We start from the raw sequence: 23631 nt of genomic DNA, 5'->3' as shown, positions 1-23631 counted from the left end.
CAGGAGTGCACATTCTTCTCTGCTGTAAGACATCACTCTCCTTGATCTTCTCCTTTATTCAGGTAGAGAGAGTGAGAGAGAGAGAGCGAGTGCAAGCGAGTGAGAGAGCATGAGAGAGAGTGAGAAAGAGAAAGAGCAAGAGAGAGAGAGACAGAGAGAGAGAGTTATGAGTTCAACTGGGTTACTGCCTATACCCTGCTATATTGGCTCTGCCCAACGAGTACTATTAATAATCACTATTCTGCAGATGAAGAAATTGAGATAGACAGAGAGTAAGTGACTTGCCCAGGGTCTCTCCTCAGAGCATGCCCCCTTTCTAAGCTGGATGGATCCTCTCCTATAGTTCCTGGTGCCTGGGTGAATGGAAAGGAGGGGAATGAATAGGATGAATTCAGAATTACATGAAAAGTTAATATGTCTGCATGCATGTGCAGAGTGGGTGCAGAAACTAGGAACACGATGTAACAACAGAAGCAACAACAGTAGCAACAGTCAGGATTTATCTGGCACTTTAATACTTACCAAGTGCTTTATATATGTTCCCTCATTTGAGGCTCATAAAAATTCTAGGAAGCAGAGGCTATTATTATTCCCACTTTACAGATGAGGAAAACGAGGCTGAGAGAAGTTAAATGACTTGTCCAGGGTCATACAGCTCGTACCACTGAATAAAGATTCAAGTTCAGGTTTCCCTGGACACATGTCAAACATTCTCCACTGGGCCATCTAGCTGCCACAAGGATTATATACACTGGCTATCATAACATAGGAAAGAAATGGTAATAACTAAACTATCAAAATTGAGTGCCAGAAATGATCAGAACTAAACCAGGGCTTAAAGAAGGGGGGGGGCTTTCCCCACTTCTTGGTAATGCTGGAGGTCCGGGAGTCTGGTCACTGTGTCTTAAATCACTCTCTGTGGATATGTGCTCTAGTTTTGCTGAGTTTTTTCCCCTACTGAATTACAAAGGATGGCTATTCCCTTTCAAAGGGCAAAAAAAGGGGGAAAGCAGGAGATGGAAAAACCAAATATATCAGTAAAATGTATTTTTTAAAAAAAAAAAATTCTTGCCTTTATTTGGCATTTAAAGTTCTTCACCACCTGGCTTCAATCTATCTTTCTAGATTGATTTGACATTACTTCCCTTTATGTATTCTAGCCTAATGGGCTCATTTGCTGATCCCCATACATAACATTCCATCTCCCATCTTATGCTTTTGCTCTCCCTTCTCCCCTCCAATCAATCCCTCTCTCCTTTCAAGATTCAACTCAGATCCTCCTTCCGATACAAAGCTTTTCTTCATTCTTCATTTTCTGTTTCCACACACACAGAATGAAGCAAAACTACTCTGCCTTTTGTATATGATCATACTCAATATTTGTTACATTTATATTTGTACAAATTACATATCACATACATATTCAGAATACATAATGTATACACATACAATGTTTTATATATGATACATACATCTTATATGCTGTACTTATCTTCATGTTCATGTTTAGTGGACTATATGTTCCTTGAAGAAAAGGGTTGTGCCATTTTTGTTTCTTTTTTGTACTAGCACCTAGGACAGTGACTTTTATTTAGGAAGCCCAATGCATCTTTAGTGGATAGATTTGCTTTAATGCATTCCTTACCTTTGATTAGCAGTAATGATGGAAATGCCATCTCTGCCCCCAAAGTCTTCAGTTTCTTGCCTAAAACTTTGCAAACCTTTACAATGCTTTTTAGGGTTCTTCTGGCAATCAATAAGCAAGATTTGGTGGTCAATTTTAATATTTTTTTTATTCCCCATGAAACTAGACTCGATTACTTTTTTAAGAAAGGGATATTTATTAAGATATTAAGAAATAACAGTTGGTAGTAAAACCATCAACCTCAGAATTTCTGTTCCTCTTTCTCTGTACATTCAAAATCCCTGGAGAGAGTGTACAAAGTTTAGAGAGAACATTGAGCAAAGATTCTTTCTCTTCTTTGGTTGAGTCTTTCTGAAATTGTCCAACATTTGTGTAGCTCTCTTCTAGACTCTGAGAGTCGATGCCCTTGTATTGTCTTATGTTGTCTGTCCTCAGTCTGTCTAATTTGTCCTCAAATCCTAATGTAAATACTGCCTTTAAATATTGCTTTTGGGTGACACTGATGGAAAATCCAAATGTTCTGACTTTTCAAAGTTCACAAAGTCATGGTCTCATAGGAATACAGAGTTGGGCGGGGCATTATTTCCTCTTATTAGTGATTTCCTCTCAGGTACTAGGTATGTGACTTTGAACAAGTCACTTAATGCTGATTGCCTCACATCCAGGGTCATCTCCATGTGTCTTGATTCGTATCTGGTCACTGGATCCAGATGACTCTGGAGGAGAAAGTGAGGTTGGTGACTTAGTACAGGCCCCCATTCCCCTTAAATCCATTTCATGTACCTTGGTGTGAGGGCTGCCCAGCCCTCTTCAGGGTTGAGCTCCACCTTTGATGTTCACCTCAGTCGTCTAACTCTCACCTGTGACTCCAAGAAGCTGGAGCTTGCATAGTGGCCACACCCTGGTAAACCATTTTGGCAGGCAGGCTAAACTGGTTGAGGGTAACCAAGGGAGTCTCAAACTCATCAGTGAAAATTCTACTGATGAAATGGGCAAAGGAGAACAATTTGTTCCAATGGTCATAAAGCCAAATGAAGCAGGTGATGTGGAACTCTTAGAACTTGGTTAGACATCGAAGACACCAACGTCATCCACTGCTTCTAAAGCCATCACCAATTGACTGTCTTGCTATGTTAGACCATGATGACTTTGGAAGAGAGAGTGAGGTGGTTGATTTCATGCAACTCTACCTCACTTAAATCCAATTTATGCATGCAACAAAAGACATCACTCATGACCAATCCTTAAAGCCCTGTGATGACAGGTAAGTGATGAAGAGCAGTTGTGGATACACTAGGAGTCACAACCCTGCACACTGTGGGCCCAGGGCCACAGCGGGATTTGGCAGCCTCCTGGGTGATTGAGCAGCCCTTTTAAGAATTTCACTGCTCACCTCCTGATTCCATAGAAAAGATCCCTAAACATATCTGCTTACCCAACCCTGGCCTGATTACCATGGCTGGTGGGGAATCCCACAGTGTGGTCAAGACACAAAAAAACTACAAAAACTTCTTCAAAGAAGATTCCACTCACCACTGGTGCATGGAATGTGTGCACACTAATAGATAACACAAGATACAATAGACTTGAAAGACCTGTTGTGAGAGAACTCAGCAGGTAAGGTATCCAAATAGTAGCCTTGAGTGAAACATGGATGGCAAATGAAGACCACCTTACTGAACTTGGAGCTGGATACATGTTTTGCTGGAGTGGTCTCAGTGAAAGGGAAGCTGGGGTAAGTTTTGCAATCAAAACTAATCTAGTCAGCATTCTTGATTGCCTACCAAAAGGAGTAAATGATAGGCTCATGATAATGAGGTTGCCCTTTTGGTGGCATGCCATGCCACCATCATCAGTGCCTATGCTGCTGCCATGACAAACACTGATAAAGTTAAAGAAAAATTTTCTGAAGACCTGGAGATCCTTAGGATCAATGTACCAAAAGAAGATAAGCTTATAATTCTGGGTGACTTTAATGCTAGAGTAGGCTCAGATTACCAGAAATGGCAAGGAGTCCTTGGGAGGAATGGAAATAGTATCAGCAATGGTCACCACCCACTGAAGACTTGTGAATCTCATGATCTTCTCATTAGCTTGCCTAAATACAATAAAACTTCCTTGTAGCAAACACTGGCATCTATTACACTGTGTGATTTCTAAGGAGAAGAGACAGACAGGATATGAGAGTGACAAAGGCAATTTGTGATGCTGAGTGCTGGAATGATCACAGACTCATGCTTTAAGCTAAATATTCATATCCAACCAAAGCAAGGATGCCAAGGCAAAAAAGAAGAATTAATGTCAAGAGATTAGATGGTCTCTTTGAGTGGGAACAGTTTGTTTCTAATTGGAAGCCAACACACAGCTGGCAACAGTGGAGCAGAAAAGGAGTGGACAGTTTTCAGGGATCTGTTACACAGCACTGCATTTGCTTATCTGGGCCAGAATACTCACAAACACCAAGACTGGTTTCATGAAAATGATAGGGAAATACAGAAACTGTTAAATGAAAAATGAGAACTCCACAGGGTTTGCCAGCAAGATAGTTCATCCATTTCTAAGAAGGCAGAATTTAATTCCATTAAAAATAAAATCTAAGCAAAGTTTAGAGAAATGCAGGACTCTTGGCTCAGTAAGAAGGGAGATGAAATTCAATTTTATGCAGATAGCAACAAATCAAAATACTTTTATGATGTCCTGAAAGCTATTTATGGGCCAAAGACATATCGAGCAACTCAACTACTCAGTGCTGATGGATCCACATTGATTAATGATAGAGATTTGATCCTAGAGAGGTGGGCTGAATGCTTATATAATGTTCTTTTTTTTAGATTTTTTTTCAGGGCAATGGGGTTAAGTGGCTTGCCCAAAGCCACACGGCTAGGTAATTATTAAGTGTCTGAGGTTGGATTTGAACCCAGGTACTCCTGACTCCAAGGCCAGTTCTCTATTCACTGTACCACCTAGCCGCCCCTACATAATGTTCTTAACAGACCATCATCAATCATTTTGGAACCTTACCTCAAGCTGAAGTTAATCAGTCCATAGCTGAAGTTCCAACTGAAGAAGAGGTTTTTGAATGCCATTGGGTTCCTTTCAAGTGGTAAATCACCTGGTCCTGATTCTATTCCAGCTGAGACATAAAAGGTGGGGGGTTCATTGCTCATCCAAAAACTGATTGAAATTTTCCAGTTTATAAAACATGAGGAGATTATCCCCCAAGAATTTAAGGATGCCTCCATTGTCCATCTCTATAAAGGTAAAGGGAATAGATTGTCCTGTGACAATCCCAGGGGTATTTCTCTTTTAGTCGTTGCTGGTAAGATTCTTTCTAGAGTCCTCAATAGGCTGATCCTTCACATGGAAGTTGGTCACCTTCCTGAGAGCCAGTGTGGCTTCAGAAAGGGTAGAGGAACAGTCAATTATGGTGGTTGCTGCCCGCAAAGTCCAGGAAAAAATGCTGGGAATAGAACAGAGGTCTGTATACAACATTTTTATATCTGACCAAGGCCTTTAATACCATCAGTCAAGAAGGTTTAAGGAAAATTATGTCAAAATTTGGTTGCCCAGAGAAGTTCATCAGTATTATACATCAATTTCATGATGGCCTGCATGCCCAGGTTCTGGATAGTTGACAAGACTTTCAAGATTTCCTACTCACCAATGGAATAAAACAAGGATGTGTCCTTGTTCCCATGCTCTTTAGCATGATTGTTTCAGCCATGTTATCAAATGCCTTCACTGAGGATGAACACAGCCTCAAGGTCAGCTATCACACTAATGGCAAATTTTTTAACTTGAAAAGGCTACAAGCCAAGACCAAAGTAGAGGAAGAGTTGGTGCAAGATCTTCTGTTTGGGGATGATTGTGCACTCAATGCAGGCTCTGAAGCTGAGATGCAACAAAGTAGGGATTGATTCTCTTCTGCTTGTGATCATTTTAGTCTAACAATGAATACCAAGAAAAACACAGGTGTTCCATTAGCCAGAGCCATACCATCCATATGTGGAATCATCAATTCCAGCAAATGGAGAAGTTGTGAGTCCTGTGGACAAGTTCACTTCCCTTGGCAGTGTCCTTTCCAAGGAGGTTCACATTGACAATGAGGTTGACACTTGCATTGCCAGAGCCAGTTTTGTATTTGAGAGACTCCAAAAGAAAGTGTGGGAGAAAAGAGGTCTAATTACCTCTACAGAGCCCTTGTAGTGACCTCATTGAAATATGCCTGTGAAACTAGACAGTTTCTACCAGTGCCATGTGAGGAAACTGAATTGCTTCCATTTAAATCATCTTAGGAAGATTCTGACGATCACCTGGCAGGAGAAGATCCCAGACACTGGGATCCTTTCTCAAGCTAAACTGCCTAACATTCCAACATTACTACAGAGGGGACAACTATGATGGACTGGATACGTTGTTAGAATGCCAGATGGATGCTTGCCAAGGAGACTATTTTATGGAGAACTCCCACAGGCAAGAGCTCACAAGGGGGTCAGAAGAAGCAATACCAAGACACCCTGAAGGTCTCATTGAAGAACTTTAGAATCAATTGAACATCATGGGAGACACTAGCACAGGACCACCCAGCAAGGCATGCCCTCATCAGTGAGGGGGCTGCATTTTATGAGGAAAGCAGAATTGAAGCAGCTCAAAAGAAATGGGACATACATAAGTTTAGAGTATGTACTCCAGGTGTTCACATGAACTATTTGTGCCCACCCTGGGGTAGAGCATTCCGAACTCTTGTTGGTCTGATCAGCCACAGTTGGACACACTGTTTATCTCAAATATAACGATGTCATTTTTCTTCATTGATAACAAAGGACAAGAACCAACCAACTTGGTTGGAGGTGTTGGACCATTTTGAACTGCCTTGCTGCTTTATCTGATCACCACAGTGATGATTCTCTTCAGCCAATCTCAGTGTGACTTTTTTCCCACAGTGTTTACATTTTTGGTTGATTGATTTAATACAGGTGAATAGGAATTGTTCTCACATAGCTACAATTTGCTTCTTGCTTAATTCTACAGCTCAGTCAAAAATGTGCTCTCATCAGATAAAAATACCCAAGGTGAGAGCATTCTATTAGTATATTAATTCTCTCACACAATTTTAAAGGAATATTTCCTCATCCTCCACAATTTGAGGGCTAAGAAACATTCCTTGAGGGTGTTTACCTTCTTTTCTAGCAGAGAGTCCAGCTTGCACTTTTCATTTTAGGAGAAATCAATTGGCTGGGGCAGAAATATAACTATCTCTCATTCAAGGCAGATCAATGCAAAATTTTCCATGCTCTCCACATATACTGAAAGTGAGATACTCAATCTTTTTGTTGCTAGTAGGTCCACCGAAGAACACTTCTACAGTATATTTCCCAAATTGGAATTATTGGGTCAAAGAATCTGATTATTTTTGTAACTTTTACTGCATACTAACTCTGAAGAGCTATATTGTTCTTCAGAAAGATTCTACTAGTTGGAATTTTGCCAGCAATAAATGAATATACATTTTTTTCTCTGCAACCTTGCCAACATAAAATTCTATTGTTCTTTTAAAATTACTTTTGCCTTCAAAAGGGAAAGATACCAAAAAAAAAGAGAAATTCTATGTTGTATCAGAATCTTACCAACAGGGACAAACTGGTTACTGAGAAGAAAATGATGGAAACCTTGGAGAGATGGATAGCTACTTTATCTTAGACTTTGTGATAAAAATGAAGAGGAAAGGCAATAAGAGATTTCCATACAGCCTTGATTTAAGGATAGAGGATTTCAAAATCTTTAGAAGAAAGGTATCTAGGATCTCTGAACTCAAATTCTAAAATAGGGGAAGCTAGGTACAGAGAGATGGAATGTACTCCATAAAGAAATTCTCAAGACAAAGAAAAACAACATTGATAAGAAAAAAAATAGAGGTTGTCTAAAGATACAGCTATGTAGAAACTGTGGGACTCAACTGTCAATTTCCATTTTAAAAGATATAGAGAAGAGGTAAATGTGGACATGGAACAGAAGATAGGTAATACAAAGGCATCTTGTAAGAATAATATCACTGAGTGACCAGCAGACCGTTGAACTGAGCAATAGATGGAGCTCAGGTCCATGCCTTCTGGTAAGAGTGTGGGGAGAGCAGGGTGTATTTTCAAAAGATCTGAAAAATGTCTAGATATCTGGAGGGTGTTTGATGTGCAGAATGCATTGATTAGGGAGAAAAGTATATTACTATTGCAACTGCCATCCTGGTTTTTACAGGTTGGTGGATGATCATAGGTGCAGCTGGTATTGAGCCCCTTGAGGAAGACTTTCATCATTCCTCCCTTGCCTGTGAGGTTAAAGCAACTACAGCTTTTCTCATGATTCATGTAATGTTCAACAGTCAAGTTCATGCTGATGGTTATAACATAGTAAGCCTGGGTCAAACATGTTCTAGCTGGCCAGTTAATTGGGTTTAGGTTGGCCTCTGGCTCCAAATGTGTCTTTGTGAATTTTCTTAGGAGGCTATCATTGAAGGAAAAAGAGAATACTGTGCCCTGGAATTATGAAGGGTTTTCCAAAATGCTTTTCTATTTTAGGAAGCCTAATAACTCTTAAGTTACAGGAAACTCTGAAAGTTATGAAACACTCTCAAATCATGAACTGATTTTTTTTTCGGTAAGTCAAGTTTTACATTATGTATGTACCTGATACAATGATGAAATGTTAACTTAAAGGAAGAATATTTCCTATATGAGTTGTCAAGCTTTGTCATCAATAGCTTGGTTTTAAAACATAAGTGAAAGAACAATCTAGGGAAATCATTATGGCTGCATCAGTATTTGACAAATCTGAGGTTCCAAATGGGAAGCAAACATACTTTAGAATTTTTAATGTGCTTCTTTAAATTCAGGATCATCCATATTAGACAAAGCCCATAAACATCTCCTTTTCACTCAAAGCTAAAAAAAGAATATTATCAGGAGTTGTAAAACTCCAAATGAGCTGAGGGTACTGAGAAAAAGTGTGAACACAAATGGGTTATCTAAGCTATCTTGGGAGAAAAAGAAAGATCACAGAAAAAATGAAACGCTGTTTGGGAAGGGGGAAGGAGGAAACAGAATCAGCCTTTCCATAACATCTTCTATGTAACAGTCACTGATTCTGCCATCTGGGGAGAATGATGACAACTGTAGGTGTGTATAAGGTAATGCTGCTCATTACTTATTTGACTTCTTTTTCTGCCAAGGATAATGACCTTTACAGGAGAAGAGAAAAAGTAAAAAATAATGGATAGGGAACTGATATCCAAGGTAAATAAGCAAGAGAAGCAAGAGAAGTGAGTTGTAGGTAGATGTCGTCACATCACTGGCCAAGCTGAACTGCTCCCTCCTATCCACAATGACCTGGGAGATGCGATCAATAAGCAGTCACTACTAGGGATCTTGGAAATTTCCAGAAAACTGGATGCAGGAATGCACACTGTGGACAAAACTGAATCAGGCCAGTTCTTCTGAAACACAAACTGGTACTCAAGCAGAAATGTTACTGAACTGTATACAACCTCTGATTCAGTAATGTCTCTGCAAGGTAATCAGCCCAGAGACAGCAAAGAGAGCAGATGATCCTAGGTAGCAACCCCCCCCCCCCAAGTATTTGTAGTTACAGTTTTTGGTAATAATAACAAGCTCCTGGTTGATCGAAGAATGAAGCTTCAGAACACTAGTCAAAGTACCTAGACAGCCAGGTAGTATAGTGGGTAAGTATATTAAATGTGGAGATATGAAGATCTTAGTTCAAATCCCACTGTGTCCTTGGGTGACTCCTCTCAGAATCTGTTTCTTTATCTTTAAAATGAACATTAATAACGGGACCTACCTCCCTGAGGTGCTGCAAGAGCCAAAAGAGAGAGATAATCTATATACATTACTCACCTTAAAACACTAAACGAGAATTTGTCATCAGTGTTATTATGATGATTCCATGAGACTTGAGGCACTGTAGTAGATGGAGGACTGGGCCTGGAGCCTGCAATAATTCTTTTGTTGGGTCTCAGACCCAAATCACTTCAGTTTATTTGGCTCAATTTCCTCATCTATAAATGAGCTAGAGAAGGTGACTGGACTTTACAGGAAAGCAATGTGGGAAACCTTTTCAGGCTTGTCCAATATTGATTTTTTGCTTGTGCTTATCTGACAAGGGGAGAGGTGTTTTAGAGGAGTGGTGGAGTCATTGGGAAATGCCAAGAATGTGAAGAAAAAAGAGAATCGGTAAAACAATTCAAAAGGAAGAAAGGCTAAGAAAAATAAAATGAAACATTTTAGGATAAAAAAGGGAAGATACCCCAGCATTGAAGAATATATTTTCAACAAAGGGAAGAGACTAGAACCTGAAAACTAAAGGTAATTGAATATTTTAAACTAAAGAACACCAATTCTGTAAAAATTTTAGACTCTATCATCCAAAGGATGCTTAGTGAACAAAAGGAGTCCATGGTCACCAAGAGTTACCATGACTTTGCCAAGAACAGCTCTGACCAGGCTAATGTTATTCTCACCTTTACCAGGGTGACTAAGCCAATCATAGATAGAGGGAGGGACAGATGGTGGGAGTCAGAGGTGGGGGAGGGAAGGAGATGTTGTAGGTAGAATTTATTTAGACTTTAGCAAAGGATCTCATATACCTTGTATCTTTATTCCAAAAACTGAAGAGATGTGAACTGGACATCCTTCCAGTTCTCAAAGTGTTTCTGGAGACCCTCAAGGATCCCTTCGATCCTGTCACAGGTCCGTGAGATCAGACATAGTCTAAACATATAAAGACAGCTTTATTTTTGATACAGTAAATATCAATAGCTATAACCTTCACAAACTGGAGTTCTTTGGAAGATCCTCAATTATTTTTAAGAATGCAAAAGAGTTTAAACATCATGAAGCTTGGGAAAGTTGTATTATATTATATTAATTATATTATATTAATTATATTATATTATATTAATTATATTATATTATATTATATTATATTATATTATATTATATTATATTATATTATATTATATTATATTATATTATATTATATTATATTATATTATATTATATTATTATAGGTAAATTCAGAACTGGTTGAATGACTATCCCTCATGGATAGTTGTTCATGATTCAGTGTCATTTCAGCAGGAGGATTCCAGGGATGTACCTTAGGGAATCAGTGTTTGGCTCTTTTAACATTTTTATGAATGATTCTGATAAAATGACATTAATGGAATACTTCCCAAACTTGCAGATAATACAAAGTTGTCATGGAGAAATAATACACTGTATGATACAATCAGTATTCAAAAAGATCTTGTTAGAAAGTTGAGATCATTAATATAATGCCTTTCAATAGAAATAAATGTAAAGTCTTATCCTTGAGGCCAAGAAATCAATTTTATGGTGTAAGTACATTTGACTGTACATCAAAATTTATCTAAAAAAAATCTGGGATTCATAGTAGACAGACATCATCTAGAGAGTAGCATAACAGTCCTGACCCGCATAGTGTAGAAAGGACAAGTTACAGAACATTCAGAGAGGGGAAGATAGATACAGATGGACCTCAAGATAATACCAAAGGCATCTGGTTGAAGGAACTCGGGGTGTTGAGCCTAGGGAAGAGAAGCCCATTGGGATAGAAAAGTTATTCTCAAGTATGGGGCCTACTATACAGATGTAATCAAGTTAAGAATGTGACAGGGAAAGGTGGAAAAAAATGACTTTGCCCCCAAGCAGAGCGTTTTGTCTTTATCTATCCTTCTCCCTTTCACTTACATGGAAAATAAAAAGAATTTAGAAGTCACAAAATGGAAACCCTGGAGCCTGAGAGCTCTTGAGAATATATTTAGGACGAGTGCCCTCTAACCTTTGACTGACTTGGTGAGCTTAGGGATTAAATGACAAGTCACAAAGAAATTCTCATTCCAAGTCAAAATAAGGCTTCTGACTGAGAACCTGCTTTTAACGTGTGGGATATGGGTTAGCACCTGCTTCACCATCAACAGTTTTGTGCCGGTGGGTGGAGGGTGGTAACTAGGTGGAATTATTCCGTTCCCACATGTTTGACTCTTGGGTCAAAGAATCTCCTTTTGGGAGTAAACGAATGTTCTGAGAAGAGACAGACATCCCTTGTAGGAGGAAAAGTCCTAGAGTTTTTTTCCTAATCCAATGAATTGTTTGTAAGGGCTCTGACTTTCTTCTAAAAAAAAGTCCCTGGTGTCTAAGCTAATAGAAAAGAGGGTGAAACCTCTAGTTCCTCTTATGAGAAAGTTCTATTTCCAGTGAGTCCTGATGCTGGGGGCCCCAGAAGTTCCACCATCACATACCTAATGGAATCATGCCTGGTGTGAGGAGGTGAGCATCCATGGGGCTGGGGAGGAGAGACCACACAGTGCCAGCTATGCCCAGCTCATACCATGAAGAGCCTGCTTGACCCACAAAACTCAGAAGGAACAGCACAATGAAATCACTAGATATCAACACCTTGTCAGCCTGAAGACAGGAGCTTGTCCTCTACATTTGAACATAGTTCTTTATGGGTGGTCTCCACACTTGTGCCCTGGTCGTGTGTATTGTCTACCTCTGTGCCTCCCCTTGTACATATGTTAAATGTATTCCTCCAGGCTTATGAGGAAACTGTTTTGTGACTAATTGTGCCATTGGGACACTTGGGTGGCTCAGTGGATTGAGAGATAGGACCTAGAGTCAAGAAGATTTATCTTTCTGAGTTTATATCCGCCCTCAGACCCTTATTAACTGTGTGACTTTGGGCAAGTCAATTCACCCTGTTTCCCTCAGTTTCCTCATCTGTTAAATGAATTGAGGACAGAAATGGTAAACCACACCAGTATCTTTGCCAAGAAAATCCCAAATGGGGTCACGAAGAGTCAGCCACAACTTAAATATGTCATGTCTGACTATTGAAAGAAACACAATGGGGGTTGTAAACTATGGTTTTGAGTGTGTGCAGTCTCACAGAATACCTTGAGACTAGGGTGTCCTTGTCTTATAGAAACCAACATCAGTTAGACATTGATCTGTGGTACTTGGAAAAATCTCTTTGGCCCTCAGTTTTCTTTTCTTAAACTAGGAGGAGGGAGAAGGAGACTAGGTGGTTTTTTGTTTGTTTTTTTTATATTTTTCAAGGGAATGGGGGTTAAGTGGCTTGCCCAAGGCCACAAGGCTAGGTAATTATCAAGTCTCTGAGACCGGATTTGAACCCAGGTACTCCTGACTCCAAGGTTAGTGCTCTATCCACTGCGCCACCTAGCCTCCCCAAACTAGGTGGTTTTTGTGACCCCTTGTAGCAACAGGGCTGTGGTCCCTCCTCTCCTCATCAGTAAACTGGACTCTGAGCTCTGCACTGTCCTCATGCTTCTCTGCTACCCTGGGATTCAAAGAGAACTTTAAACAGGATACATTTAGGGGCAGCTAGGTGGTGCAGTGGTTAGAGCACCGGTCCTGGAGTCAGGAGGACCTGAGTTCAAATCCGGCCTCAGACACTTAATTATACCTAGCTGTGTGGCCTTGGGCAAGCCATGTAACCCCATTTGCCTTGCAAAAACCTAAAAAAAACCAAACAGGATACATTTAGGGTTCACTGTGATCCCTGGAAGGACAGTTTCTGGATGGAAAATAAGGCCACCATCCTAAAGGAAGACCCACAGAGAGGTCTCCAGACTATCTCCCATCGCAGCCTGTAGTGGTGTGTGGGGAAGACAGCGGCCTGTTTTGCTCCTTCGCATTGAAAGGAAGAATGGTTCCGGATTCCCAAAAGGATAGGGTGGGGCTCTGGAAGATGCATCAGTATTGGTGCATCTGTGAACAGGTCCAGGGATTTTAAAAAGCAATTTAGAACCAAACCCACAAAGGTTCTTTGACTCAGAGCTATCACTACTAGGCCACCTTCACAAAGAAAACAGAAAGAAGCAAAGGACCCAGAGATACAAGAGTATTAATAGGAGTTTGCTTTGGAGTGGCAAAGAAATGTCTGGATGAATTTTCTTTTTCTTTTTTCTTTTTTTTTTTTTTAGGTTTTTTGCAAGGCAATGGGGTTAAATGGCTTGCCCAAGGCCACACAGCTAGGTAATTATTAAATGTCTGAGGCCGGATTTGAACTCAGGGACTCCTGACTCCAGGGCCGGTGCTCTATCCACTGCACCACCTAGCAGCCCCATTAAATGAATTATCATATGTAAATATAGTAGAAGACTATTGGACTGTAAGAAATAATGAAGGGAGTGATTTCTGAAAAGCCTGGGAAGACTTGTATTAACTAATGAAGAGAGAGTACCCAGGAAAAAAAAAATATACAAAAGATCAGTATTATAGAAACACCCACCTTCTGTGAATTCCAGTTTTTTTCAGTGAATAAAAATGTATTTCTCCTCATTTATTTTCAATTGAAAAATAAGGAAAAAGAGAAGAAAACCCATTGTGATAAATATGTTTAGTCAAGGAAAACAGATTTCCACATTGGCCATATCCAAAAAATTTATGGGTCCTTCTACTCTTTGAATCCATCACCCCACAGTCAGGAAGTGAGTAGTATGTTTCATCAGGAATCCTCCAGAGGGATGACTGGTCATTTAAACATCGTAAGTCTTTCTAGGCTCTTTGGAGGAAAGTTTCTAACTACCCTACCTGAGTCCTCCCCACAATAGGGCACATTGCTGTGAAAAGTTGTGACCCTTTTGTCACTGGAGGGGTTCAAGGAGATAGAGGTTGACAAGGAAATTGCCTGCATGGATTAGGAGGCTGCATCACAAGATGTTCAACATTGGGAGATGATGAAGTCTAAGGTCCTTCCTCCCACCCCAGACATGATTTTGTATCTTAGTTGGAAAGGTACCCTCAGCTGGGGCCAACTTTGGGAAATGACCAAAGACCCCACCTGTGGTGTTTATACATTGCCTTAGTATTCAAACTGGAAGCAAATTGTGGATGGTTTCCCCATCTTTTCTCATCCCTCTTGAGCCTTCTATCTTTGTGTCTATCTCATGGAAAAGCAGCCGTGGAGAGGCTGGACGGGCCAGAGCAAGCCACATGCAATGGGGCTTCTCTGGACTGGGCTTCCGGACCTCTGGTCTGACTCCATTTCTCTGGCTGGCTGATGGGTGGGTGGGGGCCCAGTCTCTATTCTAGCTGAAAGGAAAAGGATTGAGACAGCAGGGGATAGCTTGAGGTATTGTTCCTGTGGGCTGACTCTGATATTTTTGGCACATTAATCCCCTTCCTTGCCAGGCAACCAGTCTTTCTCCTCTGGAAATAAGCAGCAGTTGGCCAGAGAGAGTGGGCCAGCACTGGAGCCAGAGGCAGATCTGCGCAGGTGCACAGGCAGCCAGCTGTCCAGTCCACCTACGCCCCACTCGGGGCCTTCCTGAGGTCCTCAAGGGACATGCTGAGGCCCAGGAACCCTCCCCACCCCCACATGCCTCTCGAAGACTCCCACAAGAATCAATGTCTAAAGGAACCACGGCAAATTCAATTGAGCAGAAAATAAACATTGCTGTGCATCCCATCTGATTGATAATGGGCATAGCAAGACATAATCATGTTTGTACTGTGGCAACTTGGGGGATTAATATTCCATGCCTTTTGAGTCAAACTGTCTGGAAATATAGCTCCTGAGACCTGCCAGCAAGTCCTGGCCTGGGACCTTGGTTCAAAGGAAGGATGAGGTCACACTGTACCAGCCTCTCCATGGCTCCATCTCTTTTCTTTCCCATAACAGGTTCATTTTATTTATGTCTCCAATTTATTTTTCAAAATTAGGAGTACATCAAGCATATTCCCCACCACAAGATCCACCCAGATCACGTGTCAGAAAAGCAGGAGGAGGTGGGGAGCAGAGCATGCTCGCTCCTTAGTTACAAGTCAAAGAAAAATAGTCAATAATTATGTTGAACGTTAATAATTAAAATTAATACAAGGGGCGGCTAGGTAGCATAGAGGATAAAGCACTGGCCCTGGAGTCAGGAGTACCTGGGTTCAAATCCAGTCTCAGACACTTAATAATTGCCTAGCTGTGTGGCCTTGGGCAAGCTGCTTAACCCTGTCTGCCTTGCAAAAAACCCAGAAAAAAAAGTTAATACAGTTTAATGAATTGAGATGATATTTCTTGAAATTTTCCAGCCCATCATGGTGTTGCCCGATAAATCGATGCTCTCTATTTAAGTCGCAGGGAGATTTCCATTTCCAAAACAATTTTTTTCCCTTGTGAAATTTGCTCTTAATAAGTGAATTTTTCTTGGAGGTTTGTCAGGTCTTTCCTTGGGATGATTCCTCACTCAGCCAGAAACTTCTTTCCATTCATCTCTTGAGCTGCTCATCTGATGGACACCTTATCTTCCTGTTGGGCACTGGCCTATAGGGCAATGTAAAGGGCCCTGGCTGGGAATTCAGAAGATGGGGGAGAGGGATCATGTCCTGGTCTGCCATTTCTCAGCTGTGTCATTTGGTTCCCACAGGGTTATCCTCGGAATGTGAGGCTGTAGAGCCTCCCCACCCCCACCTCAGCCCCAAAACCCTTAATCCCATGACTGGGATTGAACCATGGCTTGCATCCAGCCCTTTCATGACTCCATTGCGGAGCCTGCCTCACTCTCCCCCCCACCATGCTCAGCCTTTGCCCCATCTTCCTGGACCCTTTTGTCTCAGCTGGATGGCTGCCCATTTTCTAGCCTTTTTATGGGAGTTGCAGCCTGAGCAGGACAGTGGGTTCTATGTCCCCCTGGTCAAAGCATTGGGTGATTCAGACCCTGTGGCAAATCCTCTGATCCCTTTGGGCCCGGGTTGCTTAATTAACCCGAATATTTGGAGAGGGAGGGTGATACTTTCCCCTCTCTTTCATGAGTCTCTGTGCTGAGCAAGGTTGGAGAAAGGCAGGCAGAGATGGACAGATTCTGTTCCCTTCCCTCAGTGAGTGGACAACAGCTCAAAAGAATACCAAAAGGCTGTGAGGGATTGGTGGGGTGGGTGAGGGGAGAACCCAGGAATCTGAGAGTGTGGAAGTGGTTCAGTCAGCCTGGTCTGGCCTCCACATAAGGCCACGGAATTCAAGTTAGAGTCAGAGAATATCCTCCTGCAGGAGGAAATGCAGAGGGGATCAGATACAGGTAGGACTGGAGGACAAGTGGGGGCCAGGTGCTTTAGGTGAGAACCTGAGAGTTGGAAGAAGCAGGGAAAAACTGGAGCAGACTGGGAGAGTCAACAGGACACACCGTCAGGATCCAGGGAAAGGCCAGACTGAGACAATGGTTGATGAATTCTCAACCACTGGACATCAACTCACAGGCTCACATTGGTCAACAGGAGCATTGATTCCCCAGTGCTCCAGAGGAGGCTTTTAGACACTTTTTTTGGTAGACCATCCCATAGCATTAGGCCAAGAATAAGCAGAACATTGGGTGCTAGCTTCCTCCTCCCAGCAGGGTCTAGGCTCCTGAAAACCCTAGGGAGCCCACCTTGCTCCATGGCAGGGCATCTTCTGCAAAACTGCCTAGACCATCTGCCCCAGACTGGTCTGGCTCTCTCTGACCAAGCATGACATTGTCCACCCAACTCAGGGCAAGGAGTTCATGCCAACCTAGACTCAGGCCAGGAGAGAAGATTATAGAGGGAGAGAGGAGAACAGTCTAGAAACCAACAAGTGAGACTCAAAAGCCTGAGGAAGGTTTTCTCAGTGTAATGAAAATGTCTATTAGCAGGTCAATGATTGTGTCTTATAGGCCTCCAAGTTGGAGATGGCCTAGGTAAACTCATACCTTGTCCCTTGTGGAGTTGCACCCCAGAGCACCTCCAGAGAAAACAGCTGCACCCTAGCACCCTCTCCTGTCTCCTCTTGTTGCAATGGTGTGGGGGAGACTAAGAGGCAAACTTGGGACCTGTCACCAAAAAGCCCTGCTAAAGCTGGGGTATCCACAAAGACCCAGGAGTCATAGGGTTCCTGCTTTCCACATAATTGGATCAGAATTCCCCTGAGATTATGTGGGCATGCTCAAGAGGAGGAGACTGCAGGGAGGAAGGGCAGAGCACTTCCCTGGTCACTGACCCATATGTGAAAAGTCAGAGACTCCCAAATGGAAAAAGCCAACCCTCCACTGTGTTGCTTTCTGTAGTCCTGGGGGCCTTGAGGTCTTGGTATCACAATATGGCCCTTCCCTGCCTTCTTGCCTCTCATCTTCCTTCTATTTATTTACGAAATAACAGGAGTATTTCCATAACTGTAGAATTTTTAGAAAGATGATTGCACATAAAATTGCAAATCTATTGGGCACAATTTGCTACTCCTTTTAAATATACAATATTATCATGTAACTTTCTTTTTTCCCCTCTTTTTCTTTCCTCCCTCTTTGGATGGCTATCATTAGATCATACAAATAAATACATACAAATGCATGTATATAGAAATACATATGAATGAAAAATCATTCCATACATATTTCTATTTATCATTTCTTTCTCTTGATGTAGAAAACATCTTCCTTCTTATGTCCTTATTTACTTTTTCATTCATTTATTTATTTATTCATATGTTCATATTCATAACAGTCAAGATGACTTATTCATTCAAAGTTATTCTTGATTATTGCTGCTACAGTATACAATGTTCTCTTATTTTGCTCATTCCAGTCCTCATTATTTTGCGCAAGTCTATCCCATGTTGTTCTAAAATTGTTCAGGGTATGATTTCTTACAATACAGAAGCATTCCATCATTATCATATGCCACAACTTGTTCAGTCATTCACCATTTGACAGGCAACCCTGCAATTTCTAATTCTTTGCCACCAAAAGGACTGCTATAAGCATTTTAGAACATAGAGGTTCTTTCCCTTTTTCCCTAACCATTTTTGGAAATAGACCTGGGAGTAGTATTGTTGACTTAAAGGGTATAGTCCGTTTAATAACTCTTTGACTATAATTCCAGATCATTCTACAAAATGGTTGAGTCAGTTCACAATTCTACCAACAATAAATTAGTGTCCCATTTTTGCCACATCCCCTCCAAAATTTGCTTTCCTCTTCAATCATTTTAGTCAGTCTGATAGGTGAAAATGATGTCTCAAGGTTGTTTTAATTTGTATTTCTCTAATAAATTTTAGAGCATTTTTCTATGACTATAACTTGTTTTTATTTCTTCATCGGAAATCTGCCTGTTCATTTCCTTTGACCATTTTTCAATTGTGGAATGACTCATATGCTTAAATATTTGGCAAAGTTCTTCATATATTTTAGAATTGAGATCTTTATTTGAGAAACAATCTATCATTTTCTGCTCTTCTGATCTTGGTGACATTTATTTGTACAAAACCTTTTTAAGTTAATGAAATTGAAACTATTCATTTTATATCTCACACTGTTCTCAATCTCTTATTTATTCATAAACTGTTTGCCTATTCATACGTCTGGTAGGTGGGTTGAGCAGGGTCCCCAGGTGTGCTTCCTGATATGGCAAGGGACAGTGCTGGCTCACTGATGTATGGTGCTTCCACTCCCCTCCTAATAATGGCCTGCACAAGTTCCAAGGAAATCATGCATGTGGGTGGAATGCTTCCTCTCCATAGACCCAGGAGGCTTTGTGTGGACAGCATGATCATTGTCCTCCTCTGATGAAATTCTCAATAAGTGAAGAAAAAGACTCAGACAAAGCTTCTTTCAGAAAAGGACGTTCTTCCATCCCCAACCTGTCTGTGTTTATAGACCAAGCACTCAGTGGATAAGAGGACAGAGATCCTTCAGCCCTCCAAGATGGCAAAGGGGAACCTGAATGAGAGCTCTAAACCCACGGAAGAGCTGAAGGAAGGTGACTTCCAGTTCATTCCAAGTCCCACTGTGAAGATGTGGGGAGCCTTATAAAAGGAAGAAGGTACATTTTCCTTAGAGTGATTAAGAGAAGTAACTTCACATATTAGGGAATAAACTTTTAGAATGGAGAAATGGTCTTTACAGAAGAGCAAACAAACCATCATGTGGGGTCCTGCAGGGTGTGGCTACTTTTAATTGGGGCCCCCTGAAAGAATATCACTGGCAGGCATCAGAAAAGATAATCAGTCCCTACCCATCCCCTTCTACCCATAGCATGTTACTTGTGATTCCATTGGACACAGAACCCTGGACAGGCAGATAATAGCACTGACCCATGAGAGTAGTGACTGCATGTCTCTGTTAGGAGGCAGGGAAGAGCCTTGAGGCCACAGAGAAGGAGTATTCCCCCCACCCCACATCTTCTTGCTACTGGCCTGCTTCTCCTTTAGATTAGGCTTACAGAAACCAAAACAAGGGTAGAATCACAAGTCTTGAAAGGATTATATGGGACCTGATGAAAGAATTTTTTTTTTCATCCAATAAAGTAAAAATTTAATAAAGCCTTCGATCACATCTTAATACATAAGTTAGTTATGAAAAAAATCTTTTTTAGTCATCAGGTGCTAATATTCAAGAATCACAGTTTGTACATTAGCTAAAAAAAAGATTCAGCATTTTTGATAGTGCAATACTTAATTGATGAAAGTTTTATACAGTTACATGGAACCTTCTCCCTCCCTGACCTGCCTGGCACTCTCATCCCACCCCTCCCATCCTGTTCACTGGAAATGAAAATCAAGATGGCAGATAAGTGGTCTTCCAGTCCTAAAACCAAGTTTGTTTTTAAACTATAAGTCCCCATACCCACACATGCATGATCTTGGAGAAATCTCCATTGGAAAGAAAAGGCGATAGTATCAGGTTGAAATGATGGGATCTTTTCACTTGGTAGGATCAGAAAATTAACAAATGTTAGTAAGCTTTGGGGGGAAAAATCTGTGGCTTTTAAATTTGGCTGTTGATGACACTGCCTCCAAAACAAAGCTCTCTCTTCACAGGCTCACACTGTTGGGTAGCCAAGGTCAAAACACCCACTGGCCGACAACCTCCCAGTTCAGGAGGCGCAGCTGCCTCGCTGCTGTGTGAATGGCTCCTCCCTGGTCCAACTCCATACCAGGCAGGACATTGCCACCTGTGATAGATGGGGAGCGAGTTCTGAGTGTTGTGGCTAGGTCAGACTGACAGAGACTCTGGGTAGGTCAAGACCTGGAATGGGGCCTTCTGCTGCCCACTGACCCCGGACCAGTCCAGAGTCCATTGTTCCTCCCAGCTATATGTAAAGAAAAGCATTCTTGTGGTAGTAGGAGAGAGAGACCTCAACGTGTTGATGCCTCCAGGCTAAAGAGAATCACATTACCCACCAGAGATTGAGTTCCCCTATGTAGATACTGAATTGTTCTGATGCTTCATCGGACAGCAGTTTGTGGTGTGGAGGTTGATCATTTGGGCTGGGTTGATGAAAGAAATTTTACCAGAAGGTCTGAGTGTTTTCTACTCTTACTTCTGTTCCCTTCCAAGGGAATATATTTTCTATATTTATTCAATGGGACCCTATGAGCCCTTTGTACCTTTTATATTCTTTCTGTGGGGTGAATAAAGACTTTCCTCAATCTGGTATGTAAGTCCTTACACTAGAGCTTGGGATGCTTTTACCCAAATTAATAGAAACCTAGACAGGAGCTTATCTGGAGATTTCCCTGAGTAAACTTGGGGGAGAAAAATGATTCAAATGATTCAAAGAATTAATGACTTTTTGGGGTCATTCCCCCATGTCTTGGCCTAGTTCAGGTGAATCCTTAACTTGGGGGGAAAGGGGGCCTTGAGCCAGTAGAAATCATCAAAATATTAGTTATGTTGACAGCTGAAGTTTAGATAGTTTTGAGAGGACTTTCACATGCATTTTTGCTGCCATAATTCTTTGAAGTGAGTTAGTGCAAGTCTTACTCTCCCCAATTGTTAGAGAAAGGAACTAGAGTTGAGGGAAGGGTATTCAGTGACCTGATTCAATGAACTTTAGTTCAGTAAAATGAGGACCAGTGTCTCTGTCTTTACTTTCTCTCTCTCTCTGAGACCCAGCTCTCTTGCTTAGTCCTTTTTCTCATCACCCTTTACCTACCCTTACCCCACCCCTTCCTTTCCCTCTTCTAGATCCACGATGGGAGGATAGATCTTCATCCCTCACCACTATCCCTAGGAGTTCTGTGGGTAGTATTCCCCAGCCCCAGCCTCTGACATGGGATTCCTCTGGCTCTGTAAGCTTCCTAGGGAGACATCCTGATCATTCCTGTGTGCCTGTGGGAACAGTAAGATTCTGCATTCCCAGGTCCTGGGTAAAGGAGAGAGGTTTCCAAGGCAGTTTCCTCAGATCTGATCAGCAGGAAGGGGCACACTCCTGTCTTCTCTCCTCCAGGCTACCTGGGCATGAGCCACAATTTCTATCCCTTGAAGGTTAGATTCCTGGGTTTAAGCCCCATGCTGAGCTTCCCTCCCTGCTATTGTCTGTGATGACTCCTTATGCCAACCCCTGCTTCTCTGACCACCATTCTAAAGGTGTTCTTTCTGAAAGGCTATTGAAGCTCAATATAAAACTTTGCATTTGGTTACCCAGAAGGTAATTGGAGCCTCATCCCTGCTGAATCTCTTAGTCTTGTCTCATCCTCCCTCCTCTGCCCATGTCCCTCCATGGTCTTTATGGACATCCACTTCAGGTGGATCTTGTTTTGGGCAATTCCTGAGCCAAGTCAGAATTAGCCTTATTGATGTGCCCACTGTAGCTTCAGGGACCTCACTGGAAGCATGGGGCTTAGTAATTTCATGGTAGAATAGCATAAAATGGCAGAATAAGCCATCCAGAAGGAGGGGATTATGTAAGTAGCCAAAGGAAGCCTGCAGTGGGGAGAAGAAAAAAATCCACAACCGTTGTTCCAGTCATGCAGCTTGTCCCATGATGCCACATGCTCTCTAATTGGTTTTAAACAAGAAGAAAATAAGCCACTAGTAAGAAAGAAATAAAATAACCTGGGATTAATAGACCTTTACATTTAAGGTCATCTGAGCAGAACTGAGGAAAACAATGAGAGACTAAGAAAGAGACAATTGGAGACAGAGACAGGCATATATGAATCCGTCAAGGGCCAGGGGACAAGGGAAGGGGGGTCCAACTCTCTTATTTTACCAAGGAAGAAACTGAGTCCTAGAGACTTGCCCAGGGTCATATAGGTAGTGTTTATCAGAAATGGGATATCAATGACTCCAGAACTAATCATCTTTCTTCTCTGCTTTTCTGTTTGGTGTCTTCTGTTCTCCTCATTGATTGACAGGATGGGAAAACAGAGCTCAAATTTTGGATATGAGCAGCCCCTATTGGAATAGTTCTCCTTCAACATGGTGTCATATGAAGACTCTTGGATCTGCCTTTCCTCATTACTCCTCCTCCCCCCAATGTAGATACCATCATCAGTCATTGCTGTATTGGAAACACTGCTAAGACAATGATGAAAGATCTTCTGGCCCTTAACCTAACCATCATGCACTATGACTGTTGTGGGATTGATAAGTAATTCAGGGTTGGTTCAATAGTGGGAAAACTATCATGCCAATAACAAAACAAAAATTATATGCTAAGTAGATGAAGGAAAATTTTTTGACAAAATACAATAATCCTTCCTATTAAAAACACTAGGGAGTATGGGAATCAATGGGGTTTTTTCTTAAAGTAATAAGTAGCAGCTGTATAAAACCAAGAGCAAGCATTATCTTAATGGGATAAGCTATAAGCCTCCTCAGTAAAGATTGGGGATGAAGCAAGGATGCCCATTAATTATAACTATTCAATATCATTCTAAACATGTTAATTATAACAATAAAACAAAAAAGTATTTGAAAAACTAAGCATAGGCCATGTCATTTTTTTATAGACAATAAGGTAAGGGTCCTTAAGAAAACCCTAGAGAATCAACTAAAAAGTTCATAAAAATAACTATCAACTTTAGTAAAACACACACACACAAATCATCAACATTTCTATATTCCACCAACCAAATCAAGCAGAAGAGCTAGAGAAGTACCATTTAAAATTACTGTAGATGGGAAATTCTCCTTTGAGTAAGTG

At 41.3% G+C, this 23631-nt stretch overlaps 1 long non-coding RNA gene across 1 annotated transcript; it reads left to right on the top strand.

The window, feature by feature from the left end:
* LOC141516577 (uncharacterized) lies at positions 1 to 23361 on the top strand. Its single transcript, XR_012476754.1, has 3 exons — positions 1 to 62; positions 19356 to 19521; positions 22841 to 23361. It is a non-coding gene; the product is annotated as an uncharacterized LOC141516577 (long non-coding RNA).
* The last annotated feature ends 270 nt before the right edge of the window (positions 23362 to 23631 follow it).

The sequence above is a fragment of the Macrotis lagotis genome, chromosome 3, assembly GCF_037893015.1.
Source record: "Macrotis lagotis isolate mMagLag1 chromosome 3, bilby.v1.9.chrom.fasta, whole genome shotgun sequence".
NCBI lineage: Eukaryota > Metazoa > Chordata > Mammalia > Peramelemorphia > Peramelidae > Macrotis > Macrotis lagotis.
Note: the sequence above shows the minus strand (reverse complement) of the source record. Positions and strands in the feature narration are given on the sequence as shown.